Genomic DNA, 8,340 nt, shown 5'->3' with positions numbered 1-8,340 from the left:
ATTTTAGTGGACAAGTTTTTTGTTGTTGCATTTTTTCTAAAATCGTACAAAAAATTACTAACTGAATTTTTTGATAGATATGCCCCTTAGTATCAGGGGGAAGTAAATTGCTTGTGGAGAACAGGTTTCTCATCTGTTTAAAAACTGAGGAACCAGCAAATTTCCTTTATACTAGACCTAGTTCTAATAACCATCTAATTGATGGTTTAAGGAGGAAATCCGAAAGAGACTAAAACATGTGAAAGGTCCAGACTGGATGCTATTCTACCCATGGTAGTATAAGAGCTCAGAGCTCTGTGATTGGTAAACTCCTTTGGTTCCTTCCAATTCCAAATTGTCTCTACATCATACTAAAAGTTCATTTAAAGATGAACAATGCCTTTATTGGCCAAGTAGTGACTATATTTTTGCTGATGATATTAAATTGAGTAAAAATTAATGTCCAATAAGGAGCTGGAGATGCATAGATATGGAATTATGGAACTAGACTGGTGAAAGGAATCAAACAATAAAAAAGGAAAAGGAAATACTATCAAGGTTGAGGTCATTTTCTCAGGAGAAGAGATCTGTACAAAGGGTCATGATTACGCTTTACAAATACATTAAAGGACAAATTATACATAGCTGGGGATCTTTTTTACGCAGTCCGAAAACAAGCCAGTGTGGCACTAGCCTAAAAAGATCTCTTTACTTAATGCTTGAACTCAAGTATTTATGTCGTAACATTTACAACCTGGAGCTTCAAATCAAGACAAATTTTAAATTAACCACACAGATCTAGCCAGATCACCCTGCAACTGGGAGCTGTAACATAGTAAGTTAGGTGGAACCCCTGGGTAATACTGTGTCTCGTGCAAAAAACAAATATATACTGGGGCAACAAAAACCCTGAATTTCAGAAAAGCTAATTTTAGCTCTTAAAAGACTGCCCTTCAGAGCAAGATTGGGGCATTGTGTTTTCTGCTAAAAACACAGAACCGAAATGGTTTTCATTTAAAATTATATTAAATTGTTACTGTTCTCAATTTATTCCCTTAAAAGGTAAATATAGAAGTTCCAAAACCACCCAATGTGGCTTAAAATAGAAGTAAAGAAATTTATAGGAAAGAAGAGAAAGACATTTAAAAACTACAAGTCTGTGGGACAGAAGTTGCATTTAATTAATATAAACACTATAATAAATGTTGTAAAACTGCAATCCTGAAGGCAAAGATTGGAAATGAGGAGCACATTGTGCATAGTCTACAACTAACCCCAAAAAAGTTTTTAAAGTATATTAATAGTAAAAAGATGCAGGTTGAGAGTGTTGCCCCTTTAAATAATGGTACCAGTATGGTGGTAACAGATACAGGAAAGGCAAATGTGCTAAATCAGTTCTTTTCTTCTATGAATACAATAGAGGAGTCAGGGTTCCCAGGCTCACTTCGTAGCTGAACTGTTGGCTCAGCTCAATCTAGTCAGTGGCTGACTCCAGATATGGTTCATAAAGCTTTAATAACAATTCATGTGAACAAGGTGCCAGGGCCAGATTATTTTATTATCATTATTATTATTATTAACATGTATGTTTAGAGCAACAACATAGTGTGCAGTGCTGTAAAATAAATGTACTTATACAAGAAATCACATGAATTACATACATAGAACAAACAGAGTAACATACATAACAACCAGTTCCAGTACAAAAGGCGAGGAAGGCTCTGTGCAAAAGAGCTTACAATCTAAAGGGGAAGGGAATGAGACACAAGATGTGGGAGTGGGCAAGATCAAAAATAAGCAGATGAGAGATGTAGCATATGGTATTGTGTTTGCTAGCTAAACAAAGTGAGTGTAGGCTTCTCTAAATAAGTGTGTTTTAAGGGATATTTTAAAAGCAGAAAGGTTGGGAGAAAGTCGGAGAGAATTTCGGAGGAACGGTGCAGCCCTTGCAAAGTCTTGAATGTGAGCGTATGAGGAGATAATGAGAGAAGAGTTGAGGAGCATTTCAGTAGAGGAGCATAGTAAGTGGTTGGGCGAGTATCTATAGATGAGAGTTATGAAGTGCTTTGAATATCAGGGTCATAAGTTGAATTTTATTCTGAAAGGTAGCGGAAGACAGTGCAGGGATTGGCAGAGCAGCATAGTGGAGGAGGATTGTTTGCTGAGGTGTATAAGCCTGGCAGCAGTGTTTTCCATGGACTGGAGAGGTGACTCTGGCGGGGAAGGCCAATTAAAAGAGAGTTACAGTAGTCTAGACATGATATGATGAGAGAGTGAAATAGAATTTTGGTAGCATCTTGGGTGATAAATGATCAAATTTTGTACATGTTCCTTAGTTGAAATGGACATAATGAAGGACAGTGTAGAATCTAGGATATGGGGTGATAGTGGAATTGTTAACTATGATAGATCTGGGTGGCTCATTCCTGCTTACCTCTATATGTGCTGACTGGTGGGTTTGGGGTGAGGCGCCTCCAGGGTGCATCCGCATCTGGTGTATACACGGCCATCACATTTACGTCTGATGAATTCGCGTCTGGAGCATTGTTCCAAATAGGAACTTGCGCTAATTAGCTGTTCTATGTGTCCATTGGTCCCCTTCCCTGTCTGTCAAGTCTGCTCTACTTAGCTCGAAACATGTCGTGTGACGGTGAATAAAGGCACCTGTGCAGCAGTTTTGCGCCTGTTGGTATTCTTTCCCCATACTTGTTTGCAAGTCTGCTCTTCTCCCATTGGCTCCTAACCCCTTACATTGCTCCTTGGCCAAGCTGGCTTTTGTGTACTAATTTCCTGCCTAAGCGTTGTTCCTGTGTGTGAATCCAGTTTTTCGACTCCTGCCTTTTGACCTTGTTTCTGCCTAACCCTTCTTGTTTATGCTGTTCCGGTTTTGACTCTTGCCTGGTTACCAACTTTGATACTTGCTGCCTGTCCTGACTTCCACCTGGCTCTAACTACAATCGTGCCTCTTCCTTGCCTGTACCTTGCTAATCCTTGACGTGTTCTGGTTCCCTGTTGTTCCTGCCGCAGAAATGTCCGGGCCCCAAAAGGGCGTTGGTGAAGACCAGAATCGTTAGGGGTGACCTAATTCACCGAAAGTTACGTTCCAGTTGTCTCCCTGGGATTCCTAGTTAACTAGCGTTACACTGGATTGTTATGGTGGTCATTTGGGGGAAAGAGAACCATTTCCATTTAAGAGAGGTTTAATTAAATGTAGCGTTGTGACATCCAAGTAGAGGCAGGCAGGAGGAGACCTGAGTTAAGAAATCTGGATTGAGATCAGGAGAGGAGAGATAGATCTGAGTATTGTCAGCATAGGTATTGGAAACCATACAAGTTGATTAGTTTTCAGAGGCAGAAAGTATAGAGAGAAAATAATAAGGGCCCAGGACAGAGCCCTGAGGAACCCCAACAGAAAAAGGTAGAGGGGAAAATCATACTCCATTGTCCATTGTCCAAGTCAGCGCGTAGGAGGGAGTGGTCCGTTTTTACCTTCTCTATTTTGGAGGACAATGCCGCCCGACAATCGGTAATCGCTGTGAGTAGGAGCTGTACAGCCTGGTCTTGCAGCGCAGCAGTAGGTGCTGGGTGTTCGTCGCCCCGTTGTGGGGAGGCACCGCCATTTTGTGGGGAGGTCCGGGCATATTGTTCTAGGCAAGCTGCGGCCTCGGATCGCACTCTCTGGGGTCTACTGCTCCCCTTCATAGTCTAAGATGATCGGGTAACCTTGGGTGAAGGGGTTTGTCCGTCAGTTACCGGGGATATCAGGATTTTCCCAATGGAGCTCCACAAAGCACGTCTGCTCAGTTCGCCATGCAGACCACGCCCCCCATGAATAAAGGCTTTTAATGACACCGGTTGGCTCTTGGAGTGCATGCTTCTTCGCTATTTGTTGAATCATTCCCCAGCTACGGCTTCAGGGCGCTACACCCGGGCCACCTTACATCATCGGTGAGTTTTCTACTTACAAGACTGCTGTGAATATTTATTGTATGCTTATACTGGTTAAAGCTACACACAAATACGATAGACCCAGGGTTTGTACACCTGGGTCCTACTCTGTACCGGATGAGCTACTAATTGTATTATATCATTTTGGGGATTAAGCCGCTGTTTTTCTTTGTATATAATCCACATACAGGCTACCAATCACAGCACTTATATGGCACCCCAAGAACATTTTTCATGCTTGTGTTGCTCCCCAACTACTTTTACTTCTGAGTGTTGCAAACAGGTTCAAAAGGTTGGGGATTCCTGCTTTAAGGTTCATTTTGTCATTAGTACCAATATGTACTAAAACAGCTGGGTCAAGCCCAGTCCGACCCAATAATTTGTCTACCCGATCAACCACATGCCGAACCCTGGCACCAGGAAGACATCAAAGTGTTTGGTTGTAGAGATCCAGATGACAGATTACCCTATCCACTTTCCTTATAATTAGGGATGGGCAAATTTTTTCTTGTCGCCTTGTTTTGCCGCAAAAATGATGACCATAGACTTGTATGGAGCCGCGTGATAAAAAATTTTTGACGCCCATAGACTTTAATGGGCGCCGGCGACATTTCGCTGCCGACGAATTTGCGGCAAAACGAAACGGGTCAAATTCTCCCATCCCTACTTATAATTGAATCATCTACAACCACAATCTGCTTAGGCATGACTTTGCTCTCCTCCCCACCACTACTAGAGAAGCCGGTCTCCTGGCTGTTAGAGAGACCAGCCTTATCTAGAATTGCTAATCCAGAGTTCACACTCCCATTTTCTTCACACAATCTGGCTAATCTGTTGGGATGTATAAACCCCGGAGCAGCCTCCATTTTCCTTTTGCCCAAACTAGATTTTCTGTCACCCAGCTAACTACCTCATTATCCTGCTGCTGTTCTGTTCCCCCCCAAACTATCTGAACCAGCTAGGTCCCGCTCAGTGAGCAAGAGACTCCTCTCAAGATTGTCAATCAACTGCAGTTTTGCAATTTGTTGCTCTAACTCTAGCCTCTAAAATGGCTCACAACCGCCACAGAGGTAAGAAGTTTGGATGTAAGAGGTTTAGAGACAGCAGGGATGTTTAGATTGTTATTGGGTATATTAAAGTCATCTAATATGATGGATGGGGCCTTAAATGAAAGAAAATAAGGAAGCCAAGTGACAAAGTTGTCAAAAAATTGTCAGGTTCAGTGGCGGAACTACCGGGGGAGCAGGGGGTGCGAGCGGGCCAGGGCCCCCCGGAACCCCGCGCGCCACTGAAACCGCGGGCCGTATGGAAGGGGGCGGGGCCCGGCTGCACGTCACGCACCAGGGCCTGCTTCCCTCTAGTTACGCTACTGGTCAGGTTGGTCCAGGAATGCGATGTGGAGAGGAGAAAAGAGCCTAATGCAGTGAACCTCAAATGAGGAAAATGACACAGAAGAAACAGGTGGAAGAACTTTAAAAGTACAGTGGGGAGAGAGAAGTTGGCATGCACCCTTCCCACCCACCCCCTGCACCCCGCACAAGATGATGTCATTCAAATATTTAGAAAGAAATTATGATCTGACCCTAGCAATTATAGGCCAGTAAGTTTGACTGTGGTGGGCAAATTATTTGAATCCTTGTTATGGGATCGCAGTCACAATTTTGTCCTAATGAATGGCGTTATGAGCAGCAATCAGCGTGGCTTTATGAAGAATAGGTCATGTCAGACAAATTTGATTTCTTTTTATGATGAGGTAAGATGCTGGACAGCAGGGTAGCAGTAGTAGCCAAAGCATTTGATACAGTGCCTCACAAACGACTGCTTTCTAAACTAAGGTCTGTTGGGCTTAATGAAGTCATTTGCACATGGATAGGAAACTGGCTACAGGATTGGGTACAGAGGATGGTTTTTAATGGTACATTCTCTACTTTGCTCTGCATTGGTTCCACTTTTATTTAACTTGTTTATTAATGACTTAGGGGAGGGTATTGTAAGTAATGTATCAGTGTTTGCAGATGACACAAAACTATGCACCCAATTAATTCTATCCAAGATGTGGAATCTTTGCAACAGGATCTTGGCAAACTGACAAACTGGTCAGCTAAGTGGCAGATGACATGCAATTTTGATAAATATACCTGGGATTTAAAAATCAGCAAGTCACTTATACCCTTAATGGCACTGTACTAGGCAAATCCATAATGGAAAAGGACCTTGTAGTCCTTACAGATAATAAACTTGGCTGTAGCAAGCAATGCCAGTCAGAGGCATCAAGAGCAAATGAGGTATTGAGTTGTATTAAAAGGGGCATAGTTTTTGTGGAGGAGGGGGTTATTCTTTCACTGTACAGAGCACTGGAAAGGCCCCATCTACAATATGCCATACAGTTTTGGTCTCCAGGACCAATTGTGCAGAGAAGAGCAATTGAATTGTGCAGAGAAGAGCAACTAAGCTGGAAAAAGGTATGGAAAAATCTTAGTTACAAGGAAAGACTGGCTAAGTAGGAGATCTTATAATAATCTCGCTAATGCTTTATTTACCAATAGGTCTTTGCAGCTGACAAGAGGTCACCCATTCCGATTACAAGAAAGGAGGCTCCGTCTAAATATTATGAAGGAGTCTTTTTACAGTGAGAACTGTGAAGATGTGGAATTCTCTCTCTGAATCGGTCATGCTGTCTGATACATTAGATAGCTTTAAGGAGGGGTTGGATGGCTTTTTAGCAAGGAAGGAAATACAGGGTTAAGAAAGATAGCTCATATTAGAAGTCGATTCAGGCACTAGTTGAGATTTTTCCCCCTCTGAGGCAGTAACACGGGAAGTGGAGTGCACCTTTGGGACTTGCTTGTATATATATTGCTTCATTATACATTTTACAAAGGGACTAAGTTTTACCTGCAAATTACTTGCTGCTTTCAAAGTAAAACTCCCAAACTTGGCTGCCCTTTTATTAGACACCAGTGGGATCACCTGACTATAGTTGGGAAGGGTGGGAGCTACAACATGGAGCTGGTCACTGCTCCTGTATAACTATAACAAACAAGGGAAAGGTGTGCTCACCACTAACTTTTAAACCCATTAAGCAGGGGTGCAATGAGGCTGTGACCACAAAATACATATAGACAAAAACAAGAGTCCTCTGCACTCAACCCATTATCAATATATTTAAGACAGAGACATTTTGTGCATACTGCTACTGAAAAATGCCTTACCCTTTAAACAAAACAGGTATTGTTTGTCCAAATATTGCAATATATTTAAGCTGGCCAACTATGTATATATAGATATATATATATCTATCTATACACACACACACTTTAAAGGACACACTTAAAAGGCTGAACTTGATGGGACATGTGTATTTTTTCAACCTAATCTACTATAATGCCAATCAGTTTATATTATTCTAGCTGACCATTTCTACCTTCGCCTAAAGTACCAGGTGCCAGACGGAATTCACACATAGAAACAGAGTATATGGAAATGAAGATAAATCGAACTATACTTAATCAAGTCAAGTTTTTCACACATCACTTACCATGACTTAGTCCAGTCTTGTCTATTAATCCAAGGGTCCCAAATCTGTTCTTATAAGGAAAAGTCTTAGAAAATGTCCAGCTTATGCTTATTTTTCTTATTGGCTGCTATCCACCAAATTTTCCATTCCACCATAAGTGGATGTGGGCCAGGTCCTTTCCAGGTAGAATCCAGAGGAGTGGCCTAGCAATTTTAAGTGGCTAGTTTGTTGTGGCCTTTTAGTGTGTCTTGGATGTGTCTTCCAGCAATGCAGTGCATGCGTTAGATCAGGGGTGCCCAGACTTTGTTACCCTGGGATCTACTCTCAACACCTGGCCCCAATCAGATCTACCTTGATAAAGATAGTGGACCGTCTACTGTATGGCACAAAAACAAGTATCCTAAGCCCATAAAATGGTTAAAATACTACCCTATACCTGCCATAAAGCAAGCCAAAACTGCTGTTTTCTATGGAAGAAAAAAAGCAAAGACAGACACAGTGTGTGACATAGTTATTGATGGTTTTATGGAAATCAGTGCCGGGCTCTGGACTAGAAAGAACTATGTGGGTGCAGGTAATACCAGGCTCCCCTGGCCGAAAGCACAGCCAAGACATTATGCCCTTTTTTCCCCATGATTAGATGTGAACAAATGACTGAAGACACAGAGGACATTTGGGGATGGTTAAAGGAGAGCCGAGGGCAGTTATTTGGGAGGGATGCCAGTCATTATTGGAGCTGAAGAGAATCAGTACTGTGAGGGAGGCCCGTGTAGAACATTAGGCTGCTATTATTGGCAAAATGCTGGATCAGTGTCAACTGGCCCATCAGGATACCAGGAAAACTCCTGGTGGACCCAGGTGTCAGTGGGCCCTCATGCTGCTAAACATTTAGCCTA

The sequence above is a fragment of the Xenopus laevis genome, chromosome 6L, assembly GCF_017654675.1.
Source record: "Xenopus laevis strain J_2021 chromosome 6L, Xenopus_laevis_v10.1, whole genome shotgun sequence".
In the NCBI taxonomy this organism is placed as follows: domain Eukaryota; kingdom Metazoa; phylum Chordata; class Amphibia; order Anura; family Pipidae; genus Xenopus; species Xenopus laevis.
Note: the sequence above shows the minus strand (reverse complement) of the source record.